General features: G+C 35.7%; 1 protein-coding gene across 1 annotated transcript in view; it reads left to right on the forward strand.

Annotated features, from left to right (window-relative positions):
* Positions 1-16018, forward strand: part of LOC120417021 (guanylate cyclase soluble subunit beta-1) — a 113972-nt gene that overhangs the window by 52445 nt on the left and 45509 nt on the right. The gene's annotated exons all lie outside the window — the stretch shown is intronic.

A 16018-nucleotide genomic window follows, 5' to 3' on the forward strand; every position in this document is an offset into this window, starting at 1 on the left:
AACTGAAAATTGATTTTGAATAGCAGTTTTTATCCCTCTTTGGAATCGTGCATGTCGGACTTGATCCAGGATGAGTTTGGCCTGAAGTGTTATTGCATTTCTTCGTAAGTTCTTCGATAGTAAACCACAAGTTTATTGGTGGGTAGTAAAACGCACTATGGAAATGACGCAAACTATTCGCAAGAGAGTACACCCAAACGAGAAGCGTCTGACCAAAAAGGTCGCAACACTTTTTGACAGCTTTTCCATCGTTCGCGTATTGTTTTTTGCTTTCCTCTTTGTTTGCATCTTTCGTGGCGCCCTTACAACTGCAACCACTTGACTTTGGGTGTACACAATCCGATTAAGTCAACCCCTAATGGAAAAGATGATATCAATCTCTGGTAACGTCCCAATAAAATCCAAGTACCAATTGTTGGTGGGGTGGCGACCGGAAATCAGCTATCGATACCAAAAATTGAGCCATAAAAATAGCCATTCCCTAACGACTCTACGCAAGAGCCAAAATCTGCGAACCACCCCTCCCCCTTCCTGCGGGACTAAAATGGCGCCGAAAATATCGCGTGTGCGTGTGTGTTTGCGCGTACGTGTTTTCCTGTGCCTGACAAAAAAGGTGACGAAATCGATTCCCATTGTGAGGTGAAACGGTGGAAAATGCCTCTGGCGGTGGCGGCGACGGCGGCTTCCCGGTGTGTATGGTTTTTCCCAGGAGACCCAACGAGAGGATAAAACGCAATCAAGCGAACTTATTTGGTGGTGCTTTATTTGGCCGCGAGCCGTTCGGTGTCATGGAGTAAATCTCTTCTGGGGGCCCCTTAAGGGAATAAGGGACGGGGATTCGGAACTGGGAGAAGGCTCCTGTTATTCCAATTTTGACATCGAATAAATTAGTAATGATTAAATATCAAACATGCTATCAAAAGGAGGCAGAACCTACCCCGATATTTTCTAAGTTGAAGTCACCAAATCTGCATTAATTGCGTAGGAATGTTCAAAAGCAGTAATTCTCTGAGACTTCTGCTGTATGTAGTTTTGCTATGACCAGAAAATACTATTATTAGTTCGACCATACAAGTCTCTTTTGGCAGCTCTCCATCAATGTTGCAAATGAGTGATAGAAAAGCTATCAGTTGATTATCTCTGCACCAAAAACATCCGAGAGTATAGCGGCCGTCACTATAGATTCTGAGATCTCTTCTTGTGGCTCGTGATTCCCAGCGATGGCATTCTCTCTTTATCACTCCTTCCCTTTTCTTCGACTCTGTGCTTTCATCGCTGAGTCTCTCAATTCCTCCGAAAACTGTAATGAAAGAACGCGAGATGGTGATTAGGAGCCGATCACGCATGACGTCCCGTTAAACTGCGTTTGCGAAATTGGTTTTGTGGCGGCTTTTGTGGTTAAACGCTGTTGCGGTAGGATGATCGTGGAAGCGGGAATGAGAGAGAAAAGGAAAATGTCAATCGCGAGTGTGTAAACACGAAAACGTGTTCGGCTATGTTCGGCGCTGACACTTTCAATAAGGAGAGAAGAGCAGTTGTATTTTGGGCATGATTATTCAGGCGGGATAATTGTAGTTGCTGAGAGCTGATATTTTGATATTTTAACAACCCTGCTCTCCATACAAAAAGGCAATTTTAATAATCGAACATCTGTGTCTTGAGAACGGATTTTCTGATCGATTTGGTATTGGGCCAAATTTGAAAATATTGCTTAGGACCCCTCAGTTTTTTTTTTTAAATAACATCTTTTAAAAAATGTTCCCTTTTTAAAATTTGACTTTCCACACATAAAATTGATGCTGCGCAAATTTTTTTCTTTCATTCTCAATTTTGGTATGTTAAGAGCCAATTAACAGCTCCAAAGGAAAGGAGACAAGAAACAGCTTTACGGACAGTAGAACAAAAAGAGAAAGAGCGATTTTTTTTGGGGGCTTGTCTTTACCCTTTCTCAGCGATGGAATCAAAAGAAAATCCTTTGACACTCATCAAGACTAAAAAAACTCGGAACGAAACATGGCTAAAATGGGTAAAAAGAAACTCAAAAAAAAATCATCTTGATTATTCGGTGGAACATCTACACAGCAAAAAATGCGATGATAAAATCGCATGCAAAAGCATGCACATCACCTTCGTAAAAAAAAACCCCTAATATTACACACTGCATATAAAATTTTTGTAAACACAAAAAAAAGTTGCAACCAATGGGATTCAAACCCAGCACCAATAGTAAGGACCGGCGCCTTAGCCCGCTCGGCCATCAGACCAATTAAGAATGTATAGGATAAACGCATATATGAGCTTGACATGTCGTTCAAGTAGGTTTCCCATACTGATGGGCTACAATTTTCAGGATGTAATATTACATAGAATTTCATAAAATAAAGCAAAATAAATTTTACATCCATACCATTTACACGCAGCTGGATTACTACTTTTTTTGCTGTGATATTTTTCTACTACACTTGCAGGTATAACGTCACACGTCGAAAAATTACCTGTCACTATTTGTATACTAACAATGTGTGTAAACAACAGGGTGATTCACAAAAAATCATCAGCTGATTGATTTTCTTAGAAAAGTTCGGGAGCGATTTTCTTTTGCGTGTTTCGCCTCCTCCCTCTTTCGTCTCTCTTTCGGTGAAGAAAGTTCGCAAGCGAAAATGATTTTTTGCGATTATTCCATCCTTATTGCTGCTCTTTCGAAGTTTTCATTGACTGGTTCCTATCCAAATGCGTATACTGCTTAAAGATGAAAACAAATGCTAATTTTTGAACTACGACATAAGTTGGTCAAAATTCATTTGTCAGTATTGATATAATTTAGAAAAAAAAATTATTGTGAAAAATTTTTTCAAATATGTTTTGGAATATTTGCAATCTTTATATATTTTGCAGAAATCTCGTAATCATGACCCCTTTTCAAGTTATAACCACATGGCTATTAAACCTGTTGTAGTCATGACCAAGCTTGATCATCTCTGAATCCAATCGAAAAATGCTTTAAATTTTTTGATAAAATGTACCGTTCTCAAGATAAACTATTGGGTATTTATTTAAGATTTCTTTTCGTTATTTTGCATTTAAAAATACATCTTGAAAGAAAATCACCTCCAATAAAAAATGTATCCAAGTGTCACCTGATTAGCTTGTAATTTTGAACTGACTATATATCGGAAACTATTAATCCGATTTGCAATGTTAAAAATTAAAACTTTTGTGAAATTTTCTGATCTTTTCAATAAATATTATTTCAAAATTTGAAAACAAAGCTTAACTTTTGAAAAGGTCTAAAAGAGAATATTATCCTTATTTCAAATTTAAGACCAAAATATAAAAAAATATATATCATATTAAAGCAATCAGGAATTTTCACAAATTTTAAAAGACCAATAATTATCGAACCGAATACTTTGTCAGACTATGTATCAGAAACTAGATGCCCGATTTTAAAAGTTACAAAAACAAATTTAGGAAATTTTCTCAACTTTTCAAAAACATTTTTTTTCAAAGGAACTTTTCTTTTAAGAAGTATATTTGAACTCAAAAACCTGATCTAATATCACCGAGAGGTGAGGTAGAGCCTTACTTAATAAATTATAAAGTAAATCCGATAAAAAATGGGTGCAATTTATTTTTCACTTACATTACAAAATTTATTGAAGTTCATCTTTAAAATAGTTCAAAAAATACTAATAAAAAATAGTTCCAGAATCCATAAAAGAATTCTCGTCTCCGAGAAGTATGAAAATAGAGGGTTTTTTTTTTTAACTAAAAGTAGCTTTCATTTGAAAACGAAGCATTTAATAACCCGGGTAGACGGTAATAACAAAATTCATGCCATTTCAATAATAAATGCTGTTAAAATAACAGAAAGTGTTATGGAAAATTTGTTATTGGTCTGATATTGGTTGAATGCCAAAACAACTTTGGAATAACATTTTTTGTTATGGAAGAATACCTCCAACTGTTATTGGGATGATCGGATTAGTTGTTAAAATAACAAAAAATTATAACAAAGATTTGTTCGAAAAATAACTGGAAATGTTATTAGTCTGTTATTACAATAACAACCCAATAACAAAAAAATCATAACGGCGAATAACAAATGTTGTTATAAATAACGTAAAATATTATTGTCCTAGTATTTTCAAATAACAAAAAATGTTATTCACAAGTTATTTCCGTCTGCTCGGGAAAAACATTTAAAGCATTTTTCGATTTTGCTTCAAAAAATGATTTTAAATAACTTTTTGTCCAGATTTTCGATATTTTCCAAAAAACATTTTTCAAATCACAAGGTTAAATAAAAATGGGTGTTTTTTTCTTAAGGGGTTACATACATGTAAATCGGCAAAAACTTCAGAGGTTGGTTTGAGCACACGCTTAAACTTGTTTTAAATCTGTTTTCAGGGCATTAAAATATACATTTTCATCTATCAATAAAATAAATTTGAACACATTTGGTTGTATATTTGCCGAGATATAGCTATTTGAAGTTAGCAGTTTCAAAAAACGGGTGCCACGATATCTCAACACTGCTTTGACCAAATCGGCTCAAAATTTTGGTGAAGACTCATTAAACCAGTCTCGTGTGCATGACGAAGGCCGATTTTTAAAAAGTTTATTTTACAAAAAGATAAAAATATTTTTGTGTTTTTCATATAAAAATTCGTCTGTTTTTGATTTTTGAATTTTTTTTTTACAAAATTTCAAAATCGGGCTTCGTCATGCACACGGAATATGTCTTGAGAGTCTTCACCCAAAATTTCAGCCAATTTGGTCTATCCCATCTCGAGATATCGTGGCACCTGTAAATCAACTCGGTGTTCAGAGAAAAACGCTCACAAAGTTTGACAGTCCACTTTGCGCATGGCAAAATTTTAAACTTAAATTGTCTTCTATTCACTTAAATCATGACATATCTTCATGAAACTTTCAGGAGTGATTGGAATTCATCTTTTTAAAGGATTTAATGAATATTCGGAATTATGAAATATTGAGATTTTCTACATGTATGTAACCCCTTAAACATAACCTACAACTTTGCCGTTTGAGTTTGAGAACCTCTGTCTAGCCTTCAGGGCTCTGACATTGCAAAAACAAAGTTTAAAAAATACACGCTGCCCAATACATTAACCTGCACTTTTCCCAAGATGCCTTTGGACATTTCATTTTTTTTTTCCTTTTTGACTTCATCGAAAAATATTGGGAAGCCCAAACCGTGTGTATGTGTACCTCTACCCACTGTACGTGCGCGAGAGTGGGAGGCAGAAGGATTTGAACCCCGTCAAGTGTGAAGCCATTATACACCAATTCGTGACTTGACTGTCTATATACAGACACATATATCTCGACCCCCTGCTCACCCGAATTTCGCGCGTGTGAACCGAACCATCATCGATTCCTGGGAAAGTCAACCTCAGGTCCCGGGGTCAGAATTTGCGAGGGTAAGTCATACTTTACCACACTCTCGTTGAACGCCTTTCCAAACTGACTCCTGGAACTGATGGCGTTCAATGATCTACGACCTCGCGGCGCGCATACCTTCAGGCCAGAAGCTGACCTTTGGAGGGCCCTCCTTTTTTTTTGGAGGAGTAATGTTCACATAGATGACGTACTTTTATGGATTTTTGAATGCGCGGTTGTATCTATGTGGTTCAAAGGTGAAAAAATTAGAGGTTATTTAAAGCCATTCTTAATGCTTCACACATTATATGAATCATTCACAATTTTTGAATTGGGAAAAACACCCTTAAAATAGCTGCATCATTTACGGACGATCCCCGAGATGAAAGCACTAGTCAGCGCTCGCGGTGACTCATAACCTGACTGTGAGTGTGGAGGTGGAGAGCCTGGGAAAACGCTTCCAGCCTTCGTGATGGAGTGGAAATTTCTGACGGCTGTGAGTGCTGTTTTTTTGGTTCGATCTTTTTCGGGAAAAATATATATATTGCTCAATGAGTGGGGCGTGAAGGAGTACTCATCGTTGATTCATGGCTTTTATTTTTCGGCGAAATTTTGGGCGGTCAAAATCGATCCTTTTTGGCTGTAATTGAATAACGTTTGCAGAGGCAAATTTTCATGAATTGTGGAACATGAAAGAATATTTTTCTGGAAATAAAATTATCAAAAGTGTTGCAAATAAAGACAAACAACTTCCACGAATAAACAATCATGAGCTGTTGGAAGTACCAGCCATTAAAACGCTTGAAATTTCTTCATAAGTGCTACAAACTTAAACTTAATTTTTTTGAAAATGACTAACTGATACCTGGTAATTTGAATTTTAAAGGTTGGAAATAAAGGAAAATTGTAAAGAAGTTATTATAAAAGCACTGTTTTTAAATGGTCAAGAAAAATAGATTCAACTTATTCTACCACAAATTCTATAACGTCTTCAGAATCACTCTCTACCATATAAATGATAGCAATATTACTTCCAGGAAGAAAGGGCTTCCCCTGGGAGCATAAGTAAAACTGGAGTCGCATTACATTCATCGTAAGAAGCGGTTTGATTAATTTTCCCTTTGCCTTCCCAAACCCCAATCCTCATCCATTTATTTTTCCGGGAAGCTTCTTTTCCGCACTCGGTATTGATTTCCATTCAAGCATCCTTTTGATTCGAGCCGAAAGAAGGAAAAAATAGACGCAATCCTTTTCGAAACAGAAAGCCGTGTTACATGTAGCAGCAGCTGTGGGACAGAAAAAAATGTTGTCCCAAAACTCTCGAATTTGTACAACATTCAAGAAAGGCGGCAGTAGCAAAAAAAAAAGCTCGAGAGGCACAGGCTGCCGCCAAAGATTACAAATTGGATTATTGGATTAGCAATCCATCCTCGAAGCAGGGTTCCCGGGGATCCTGCTGGGTATTTGTACTTTCACCATGTTTGAGTAGGATTTTAACAAGATCACGTTCGAGGCAATTTTTGCCTCCGACGCGCCTAAAACATTTCGAAAACAAGTCCCCGGAAAATGTTGTACAAGTTGGTGATTGCGAGCAGAGTGCAACAGGAAAAAAAATATGTGTGGAATATATGCGACATGGCACTTGATCCCAGGCAAATCAGTCGGAATTGATACTGGAGGGCATGGTTGGACGGCTGTTAGGTAGTATATTGTATAATTTGAATCGAATAAAAGAGATACAAATGACGATGTTTATGTTTATACTTTTTTAAATACCGTTAGTGGAGTGTCATTGGGTCTGTGGAGTGAGATTGGATCCTGATGATTATTTTTCGAATTTTTCAATTTCTCAAGTTTTTCTCATTGAAAATTAATGCTGTATAAAGTGTTGTACAGGGGACATCTTAAGAAAACCTTGTTGAAAAAATCACGTTCTTAGAACAAATCCTGACATTTGGCAGCTGTCTAAACTTGACCTCTGAAAAATTACCCCCTAATATATTTGTTTAAATTTCTCGAAAAATATAAATAATTGAAAATCTCCGTTTCCAATATTGTTCCATGTCAATACGATTCCCTTGAACAAGTTGAACAAAACACAGTTGAATGACTTGTTTTGACCCTATCCTTGTATTCAAGCATTATTTTAGTTCCCTTCGACCCAATGTCACTCCCTTTAGAGGTCAGTTTTCAAACGATTGTCACTAAAGGCTCTACCTACCAAACTCCACAATAATTTGGAAAAATGTTGATAAACTATCTAGAAACCATCCTACGTTAATAGTTTTTCGATACCATTTAAGTTGTATTGTTATTTGGAAATTAAAACAGGTTGATATGTATTCTACAGGCCTGTCCATTCCTAGAAAAAACATTACAGTTTAATTTCAATTACATTCTCATATAATCATATAATATATTTGATTGAATTTTATAGACTCAAAAAGGGATACAAAAATCTCATACCTGGGTCTGAGTCTGAGTCATAGTCAGAGCTAGAGAATACAGCTTGAATTTGTACATTCCCTGTTCCTTCACTATCTATATTTTGAAACGCCAAATCCTGAAAAGTTAAGAAAATTGCAGTTCTACCGAAAATTAAATTATTTTATGAGTTTTTATTGATAAAAAATAAGTTTATGAAATTGAATTGTTTCCTAAACATAACGATTTTCCGACTTGTTCTTCCAACTTCCAAAATTAAGTAATAGATTAAAAAGCCTTTATTTGATCAAAAATGCGTGAATGGATTCAGCAGAAAAAAATACATTAAAAATGATTCATCAGATTGATGAGTCCTTATTTTAAATTCGGCAGAGCATTTTTGAATTTTTTATTGATATCCTACACCCAAAGGAAAAATATATATCAAAATCTGCAACAGTGGATTTGCTGCAGAAAATGTTACATTTTATAGCATTTTTTGCAGCAAGCTCATAGCTCATTTTTGCCCGCGTGTAAACATGTCAGCGATCTGCAGTTCTCACCAACACATATAATGCTGGCGCGTCCCCGAGCAACACTTTAAAGAGAAGAATATGTTGGTGCTATTTCTCTCACAGTTCATCAAGCGTCCATGGCGCGGTGGTAGCGAGTCGGTCGATTCGTCTTTGGGTCCCACAAGACCCTAGTTAATATTATGAAGTTTAGAAAAGTACTTCAAAAGTTATGCTAAAAAAACGATTTGAGGTTAGACCGGGACCAACATTTACTTCCCTGTCCGACGGAAGGCGTGATCAGACAAATCTCGGCTCAAAATTTGCCACCGGGACCTTCTGGGATCAAACACAGGCCGACTGGGTGAGAGGCAACCACGCTTACCCCTACACCACGGTTTTCTTATAAATTTCTAAAACAAGCTTGAGACGCGAAAAAGGAGTTACCTTGGGGTGAAATGATTCATTCAACATTTTGTTGTTGTCTAAAACTGCTTAATTTAGTAAATATTAGTTTATTTTTAGCACTTCAATAAGTTGGAATGTGTTAACAAAGCCATCAACCAGCAATTACCGTCAAAATTGAGCCTTTTTTGGAATTTACCAATTGTTGAATGTACTATTTGTACCCTTATGTAACCCATCTTTTGAGGTTTCACGAGCCACGAGTCCTTTTGTGATTGTGTCACCGAGTTGAATTTCTGGAATTTATGGAAAATTTACAAATTTCCGGGAAGCGGGATATATTTGTCAAAAAGAAATTCCTGAAATTTCCTGGATGGGGACAATCACTAAAAACTAGAAGTACGGAGTTAGAAACTGAAGAGGTAACTAATTTTAAGTTTTATAATATTTATATTCAGAAAAGTGACTAGCGACGATTTTGAGAAAAAAATATAATTAAATTAAATTTAAGCTGTTTTTTATCCTTGCTAAATTCACTTTTTGAACTACCAGATAGCTTTTATTATAATTCTTCTGTTACAAATTATCAACTCAGCAAACTTTTGCCCTGTCGACCGCTTTCTCTCAAGTCAGCTTTGTTTGTCTCAAGTTACAATTTAGATTGAAGAAAAAAACACAAAGATAAAGTGGGATTTCAGTTTTGTTTTACTGTGCTTTTTTGAGCTTTTGTTTTGTTTTTTTTTTTTAAATTAATTATCCAATCAAAATAACGATTTAAACTCCATATGCCACCATAACCAATGTTTACGATAGAATTGGATGTAAGTAACTTTTCATCAAAAATGAGCTGATAATTACTCCTGATTTCTTCGTTGAGGATTTTATATATTGTTTTTGTTTTTTTTTTTATAAACGAACTTTGAATAAAGGCTTCCCAGATACCTTGAAAATTTCAAAGATTTGAATAAAATTCGTAGTACTCTGAAATATTGGGTTCTTGTTTTCCTTAATGAAGTCCACAGTGGAATTTTGATTTTGAATAATAAATTTATATTTCGAATTATTGCCAAAAATCATCATTTTTGAAACATTTATGTTTACTTATTCTCAATAGTAAACTCTATATTTCCTCAAAAAAAAAATCAAATCAAAATCTTCTCAATTCAATCATCCCTAATGAGCGTCTAAAAATAGCTCACACAATGACTACACTGCTTCATGATGGACAAGCTGGATATCAATTCAGCCCTTATTTTTTTTTCGCAACTCCATCATCATCATCCGAGCGCCGATTTTCGTGCGTCATCGGGACAGGTCCCGTCAAAACAGCCGCGCCCATGATCCTTTTCCGCGGACCTAGCTGATCCCGTTAGGGTTGCCAGACTATGGGAGAATTTTTAAAAAACTGTTTTTTTCTGTTAGAATTTTTGAATTATTTTATGGTCAAAAGTTTGTCGACACAAAAAAGACATTTTGTATCAAATTTTTCACCATTTTCATCTCCCAGAAATAAAATCAGAGTCAAAGACAGAGTCCTTGAATAGCCTTAAAAACCCATTTCCGCTAGTGGAACATGTTTTTTTGGACACCCTACTGCCCCATTCAGGAGGCTCTTTTTACTTCTTTCTGTCCATTAGCATGGCGAACCATTCACGAAAGAGTGTTCATTCCGCGGCAGCCATTTTCCCTTCCTCAAAAGTTCGTCCTTGTCGTTTGCTCTTGTCCTTGGAGCAAAAAGCGCACGAAAAAAATGGGGATTAATATTAAATTAAGGAGCGTGCCTATAGTCAACTATGTCAGGCTTGAATAGAGCAAAACTTGAAATACTTGAACTATTTTCAATTTAAATGATTGCTAAGCGATGCGCCCCTTTGAAATGTTACACCCAAAATTGTACGGCGAGAACAAGACAAGCCTGCCAAAAAAAGATTCGCCGTCCTCATCTTCCTTGTCGGTGGAATCGAACAAGGCTGATATTTACTTTTTTTTCGCAAGAAAATTTAAGGAAAACGGAGGCTTGAGTATTTTTGTTATTGTTGGGCTGGCTGGCTGCCACGCTACTTACAAGCTGTTGTTGAACGGTTGATTGGTTCCACGGTCGTGGGAAAACCTAAACCAGATGGATAGTGGGATTGATGTCTCTTTCAAAGTTGAAATCTCTTAAAAAAAAAATCTGACCATTGAAAATTTGATTAAATATCAGCCAATTTGATAGCCAAAGCGAAATTAACCACAAAATTGTAAACAAAAAGTGTATAGGGGAAATATACCCATTTTAAGCTCAATAAGCGGTCGTGTTTGAATGATTCTGGATAATCTGGAGTGTTCCTTGAAATTTACTTAAACCAAGTCACCAACGAGTAGAGCAACTTTTTGTGAACATTTCTGTTTATTTTCACTTTTATTAAAAGTTATGCTATTCTTTTACAAGCATTTAAAAAAATATTTCCCAAATGTATTCTTATCAGTCGAGAGCCTATTTTCAGCTTAGTTTTTTTTCCAGCGCTCTTTTGGATCTGCTTACCCAAGTAACCCTCCAGCACTAAAATAAATCATAAATTAGTTATTAAACAGCATTCACCAGCTAATCAGTCATAAAACAGCTAAGGTGTTTGCAAATCAGCTCTAAATCAACTGCTCTGAGAACAGCTGAAATAGAGCTGATTTACAGCAGTCACTAGCAACACTGTTTTTATTTTTTTTTTAAATCTAGCATCACGTCTGCCATTTTGAGTTAGAGTGAGAGAGAGTGAGCGAGAAGGAAAACAAAATAATACAAAGCTCTCGCTCACTCGTAAAAAAATCAACATGGAAATATCCTAACTGGGAAAAGTTGGACGCCTTTTTTAATATTTTCGTAAGTATAACACGAATGAACAGTTTTGCATCATTAATTAATAAACTCATATTTTTCAGTAAGCAACAACCGTCCAATGGAATTCCAACAACGGTGAGAAAACACCGTTGAAATCAATATCGGACCTCGACAGGTAGGACGATCCACGACTTCTAAGCGATCCACGAATTCGGACGATTCGGATTAGGAGGACACTTCGTGGTTGTGGTGCCACAGCTGCAGGTACGAAAGCGAATTCCGTGTTTTTTAGTTTGTAATAATTTAACTGTGTGATGTGAGGTGTGAAGTTTAAATAAGATCAATAAAAATGGCTTTGAGCTTAAATTCAATTGCGTTTTTATTTTTTTTCTCGAAGAAATATATGCAGGTACTTTTGTATTCGGTGGGCAAACATTTTTACAATGGTTTGATTTCGAGTGTTTTGCTAGAGCATATAACGGCACTTGAAGCTGTGAAATCACACTAGTTAAACATTTCCCAAACATGCGTGACAACACGGGCGCAGGAACCATCAGATAACATCGAAGACCACTTCTCGGATCTGGCATCACATCCCCAACATAGTAAATTCAATCAAAAAATCGGCTGCTCCGCTCGGACAGCTGAGTTGGTAAACAAACTAAAAATAGAACTGAGAGAGAATGTGAGAGAAGAGAGCAATATTTTTGCCTCTCCCAACTCTGTTGTCATTTTGCAGGGGTGGAACAACAACAGTAGGGGCCAGCTGGAAATCAGAAATATAAAGTCCAAACTCAGCAGCAAATTGGCTGTAAAAGCGCTTTTGATGCAGATGTAAAAACTCTTTTGCATTAGCTTGCAGCTGTAAAAGCGCTTTAAGTGCTGAACAGTGATTTGTTTTAGTGCAGGATGGTTACTTGGGTAGTGCTGCCAAAATTGATGAAATTTTAAGCGAACACTCACGAAAAGTAGCATTTATAGAGAAAATTTCCTGGCATCACTGGCTCACTCCAACAGGCGCTGCTGGTGGTGTTGGTGGCCACCCTTTGTTCTTTATTTGCCTTCGCTTCTCGCTCGGTTTTCTTCAGCCGTCGATTGGAATGGACCGTCAAAAGTCAAACGTCAAAAGACTTGGCGCGTTTGTTTTTTTGATGGCGCTTGCTAATTATTTACATGTTTCGGGATTATTTTTCAAGTGAGTGACTGACTAATGTGCAAAAGAACATGTTTCCGCAAGTTGGAAGCAATTTTGTATCTTAAGCGCTTTGAAAACGTTAGCGCAAGTGAAAAGATATTGATGGCGACTTTCGTTTAGCAGTTGAGCCCTCATCTTGCGTGTGGATGTGTGTGCCACCAAAATGATGAGAAATGGTCTCGCAAAATAGAAATTATGATCAAAAGTGCATTAAATTTGATCTTTTTGGCCAGTAAATGGCAAAAATTTGCGTGCTTACTTGAGGTGTTTGATTAGAAAGGGTATATTTCCCCTATTTAATTACCCTAGAACCGATTCATTTTGCCTGGCTGATATTGGTTCAGAGAAGAACGTATAGGAGAAGAGAGTATTTCTGGAGTTTTTTTCAAAGGTCCGATAAACAAAATTTCATTGGGGGCCTTTTGGGTGTTTTAAATACAGCGGTAAAGGGAATCGTTTCATATCAAATAGCTCAATCTCGAATCTCGTTTCTGTTATTACTTTTTCCCAAAATCTTGGGAAAAATAGGGAAAGAACAACCCTCAACAACTTGAAAAGACTTTTTGTCCACAATGTTTTTGTAGGCGTTTGAAACATCAACAACCAGCGAGCAGCGAACCAAAACAAGTGCAGTTCTGTGTTCTTGTGACTAAGCAAAACAACGCGGAGATGTTTCTTCCGCTCGTAGGAAAAACGGTCCAGAACTCACCGCGTCGCTGATTTTCCGTATACTTCCGGGTCATTAGCCAGAAACTCTTGGCGGATCCAAACCCACTCCCAACGCGGACAGTGATAAAAACAGGGTGTGATGATTTGATCATTTTGTGCAACCATATCGCAGCAGCTAGGATTGTGCCATTCTGAAGCCGCCGTAAAATAACGCCACCGGGATGGCCTCATTTGGGGCCGGTCCCTGGCGGGTAATGAAGTGGTTGTAGAGGTTTTGCGCGATGCAATCAACAAAAAAGGGGTTTGTTTAATGGGTGCAGGCAGGGCTTCCGCCATTAGGGCAGCTATTAAGCGGTTGTCAAACAAGGAGTGATGGGAAGAATCCGTGAAAGAGTGAAACAGGCAAGCCGTAACGGTTTGTCACCTTAGAGTTTGACATTTAAAGTTTTTACTTGTTGGTAAGTAAACTTTGAACTGAAAAGGCAAGCTGAAGTTTCAGCGTTTTAATAACTCTTACAAATGCACATTATATCATCAAGAGTTGAACATGACAACAAAATAATCGGAAAAATAAACAATTTACCTGTCACTTTTCAAATCCGCTCATGCTCAAATCGATTGAACAACTCAAAAGCAATTCCATTGAATGTGGCTTTATGGGAAACCCAAATCCATTCGTTTGGCAAATACAACCCACCTTAATTTATTGAAAAGCTTATAGCGAATTCTTACCTGCTTGATAAAACCAATACAGCATTATATCCATCATTTTAAAGTACAGTTATGTATCTTTCGAAAGAATTATTATAAATCTAGATTTCCATGTAACTATTGAAAATAATTGTTTAAAATCCACAGAATGAACAAGTAATATTCACACAGATTTTAATTATTTTCCCAAAAAAAAGGGTTCATCATTCATATTTTTACTTCAAGCGGACAACCAGTTTTCCGATCAAAAGATGCCAAGTTGCAGGAAATTTTCTCATCTTTTCGATAATATTAATGTAGGAGTTTTTTCTTCCATAATAGTTGCTTATGCAACAAGTTGCAAAAACGGCATATTTATTCAATGAAGTTTTCCGAGTTTGCTAAATACAACAAATGCTGAAAAAAGTACGTATTTCCACTAGTTGCATACAGCATTTTTTTTAAAATCCAATTACACACTTTACATTGAATTTTAAGCAAAATGTTCATGTGTTTCGTCAATTCACCGTTAAAATCAAAACAAGTTTTAAACAGTACTCATTTCAGTGCTGAAAAGTAAAATCTTAAAAAAAAAACATTTTTTTTATAGCAAAAACAGAACATTTTTTCAAAATGTCAGCTTGAAAATGCGTGTAACTTTGAAACGACGCACTTTATCTAAGCAAAGTTTAAAAAACACGAAATTTTAAAATGAAAAATACTGTTCTAAATGAAAAAATGAACTTTCTATATACTTATACGCCCCACCGTCACGAGATATTTATATTATATTTTTTTAACAAAACTTTAAAACTTATGCATTGTTTATAAGTTTCAACCTGTTTTAGGATTTCTTTTTGCAAAAACAAGTAGTTTATTGAACAAATGGCAAAATGATTATTTTTTGCGCACGAATCGTTCATTGATAAATCTAGTTTTGCAAATAGTTGCTTAATTGGATTTTTCAGTCAAACTTTTGATTCCCAGCTATAGTTTCGAAAAGTTCCCTATGTTTTCGCAAATCGACATTTCATTGTATTTTTTTTTTATTTGGCTGAATATTTGTCCATCGATTTCATAGACCCAATTAGCAAATTTAGGAGCTGTCTATAGGAAATAGGCTGTGCAAATATTCGAAAATCGAATGAAATAGATACACGGTAAAAAAGTTACCCATTATTTAACTAACTTTAATCTATTTTTTTTACTTTAACAAACTTTCCCCTCTTCGATTTTATTCGTTTTTTTTTATATATTTCAATTTGTTTTTGGAATATTTTCCAACAAGTAAGGTTTTTCTCAATATTATTATTTTTAAAACATGTACTGGGGAAGGCCACACAAAGTCCATGCACTATTTTGGAAAAAAAAGTTTTTCAATAGTGTTTAGAAAAATAGTAGTCATAGTTTTTCTTATTAAAATCATATTTAAGATTTTAAAACTTAATTTGTACGTTAACCCTCTACAACCTAACCCCGCCTTTAGACGGGCTTTGATCTAAAAAATCGCCAAAAATCAATTTTCCAACCGATTTTTGATCTTTAAAAAGCATTGGAAAGAAGAACTCTTAAAATTTAAGAAAAAAAATCAGGGATGGAAGTTTAACTTGTTTTATGTGACTTTGCCAATGTTTTTAAAAATGTCATTTTTTTAGGGGTCAACTTTGGCTGTGTTTTTTAGTAACATTTTCTATATTTTCAGTAAAAAGAAGTATGCAGTATTTTTTGTAGTATCCCAGACTGTGCCTCTCCGCATTTTTTTGCAATTTAAATAATGATGGTGCCATTTTAAAGCAGAAAATGTAAAAAACATGCAAAACATTTAAAAAGTGACTGTAAAAACGTGAAAAAAATAGATAGGCAAAATGTAATTATATTAGCTGGTAGAATAGGCCAAATACT

Source organism: Culex pipiens, chromosome 1 (genome assembly GCF_016801865.2).
Source record: "Culex pipiens pallens isolate TS chromosome 1, TS_CPP_V2, whole genome shotgun sequence".
NCBI classification, from domain to species: Eukaryota; Metazoa; Arthropoda; class Insecta; order Diptera; family Culicidae; genus Culex; species Culex pipiens.